Genomic DNA, 2,554 nt, shown 5'->3' with positions numbered 1-2,554 from the left:
TTTCTTTTGATTTCCATTTGCATGGAATATCTTTTTCCATCCCTGCACTTTCAGTCTGTATGTGTCCCTAGGTCTGAAGTGGGTCTCTTGGAGACAGCAAATATACGGGTCTTGTTTCGGTGTCCATTCAGCCTGTCTATGTCTTTTGGTTGAAGCATTTAATCCATTTCCATTTAAGGTGATTATCGATATATATGTTTCAATTCCTATTTTCTTAATTGTTTTGGGTTTATTATTGTAGGTCTTTTCCTTCTCTTGTATTTCCTGCCTAGAGAAGTTGCTTTAGCATTTGTTGTAAAGCTGGTTTGGTGTTGATGAATTCTCTTAGCTTTTGCTTGTCTGTAAAGGTTTTAATTTCTCCGCCAAATCTGAATGAGATCCTTGCTGGGTAGAGTAATCTTGGTTGTAGGTTTTTCTCTTTCATCACTTTCAATATGTCCTGCCACTGTGTTCTGGCTTGCAGAGTTTCTGCTGAAAGATCAGCTATTAACCTTATTGGGATTCCCTTATGTGTTACTTGTTGTTTTTCCCTTGCTGCTTTTAATATGTTTTCTTTGTATTTAATTTTTGATAGTTTGATTAATATGTGTCTTGGCGTGTTTCTCCTTGGATTTATCCTGTATAGGACTCTGTGCTTCTTGGACTTGATTGACTATTTCCTTTCCCATATTAGGGAAGTTTTCAACTATAATCTCTTCAAATATTTTCTCAGTCCCTTTCTTTTTCTCTTCTTCTTCTGGGACCCCTGTAATTCGAATGTTAATGCATTTAATGTTGTCCCAGAGGTCTCTGAGATGGTCCTCAATTCTTTTCATTCTTTTTTCTTTATTCTGCTCTGCAGTAGTTATTTCCACTATTTTATCTTCCAGGTCACTTATCTGTTCTTCTGCCTCAGTTATTCTGCTATTGATCCCTTCTAGAGAATTTTTAATTTCATTTATTGTGTTGTTCATCTCTGTTCGTTTGCTCTTTAGTTCTTCTAGGTCCTTGTTAAACGTTTCTTGTATTTTCTCCATTTTATTTCCAAGTTTTTGGATCATCTTTGCTATCATTATTCTGAATTCTTTTTCAGGTAGACTGCCTATTTCCTCTTCATTTGTTAGGTCTGGTGGTTTTTTTCCTTGCTCCTTCATCTGCTGTGTGTTCCTCTGTCTTCTCATTTTGCTTAACTTACTGTGTTTAGGGTCTCCTTTTCGTAGGCTGCAGGTTCGTAGTTTCCATTGTTTTTGGTGTCTGTCCCCAGTGGCTAAGGTTGGTTCAGTGGGTTGTGTACGCTTCCTGGTTGAGGGGAGTAATGCCTATGTTCTTGTGGTTGAGGCTGGATCTTGTCTTTCTGGTGGGCAGGTCCACACCTGGTGGTGTGTTTTGTGTGCTGACATATTTTATAAAGAGCATGAATATTTCAAATTCTGGATAATATGTTGATCTAGATTTTTTTTATACTTTACAAAATCACTTTTGTTTCTTTTGCTAAAATATGTTCTGTCAAGCCCTGGGAACTTATTCTTCATTGTAGAAGTACTGAACAAAATAAAAAATACATTCTCAGTCTTTTCTTCAGATGCTTTAGACATCCTGGCCTCATTTTAAAAGTGAGATATTGAAGTTTTCAGAACTTTAAAGTTATGATATTTTTGTCTCTCTGAACCTTAAGGTAACTGAAAGAAGAGGAACATTTTCCTGACATTCTTTTTCCTTCAACAGAGTGTTGTATATCACTCATATGGGATAATATGAGGAAAAATAAGGGGCAGCATTTGCCCTAAGATTTGTCACAAAATACCCTAAATTTTGAGTTCTTAATTGACTAAAGTTATAACTGCGCAATAATTTCTTCAAGTTAAACACTACCTCTTCATTTCACGCCCACCTTCCTTCATTTATCTGTTTATTCATTCATTCATTCATTCATTCATTTAACAGTCATGCACTGAGCATAAAATTAGGTATGGAGACAGCCAGTTGAATGAAAGAAATGCACAGAAAGAACATCAGATCCCAAGCAAGAGGATGCAGATTTTGATTAATTCAGCAAATGTTTATTGAACCTCTCCTGATTATCAAGCTTTGTGCTAGGCTCTGGAGATAGAGCTGTAAACAAAATACAGAAGTGCTGTCCTTATAGAACTTAAAGGATAGTGAGTCAGAAAACAAACACCTGAATAAACAATAGAGTGATCATTTCTGTGGGAGTCATACATGGGGTGATATGATAGAAATCTGTTGCTGGTTATTTTCAACAGATAGTGTAGTTAGAAAAGAGCTCTGAAAAGGTGGTCTGAGAACTGAAGGAACTGAAAGATGAGGACAAGCCATGTGAAAAGACAGGGAAAAGAATGTTCCAGGCTAAGGAACAGTATCCGCAGAGGTCCTTTTACATAAAGAATGATCTGGAAAGGAGACAAGGGTGGGTAAAGCGAAATAAAACAAGATGAGAAGTGGGGAAGGGTGCTAGGTAAGGTATGCCTTAAGACATGGTAACAGTTTTGATACATTCCCTTTGATTAGAACTATGGTATTAATGGCCACCTATCATATATCCAATAACTATGTG

This window comes from Neophocaena asiaeorientalis, unplaced genomic scaffold, assembly GCF_003031525.2.
Source record: "Neophocaena asiaeorientalis asiaeorientalis breed wild unplaced genomic scaffold, Neophocaena_asiaeorientalis_V1.1 scaffold606, whole genome shotgun sequence".
Classification (NCBI taxonomy): Eukaryota; Metazoa; Chordata; class Mammalia; order Artiodactyla; family Phocoenidae; genus Neophocaena; species Neophocaena asiaeorientalis.
Note: the sequence above shows the minus strand (reverse complement) of the source record.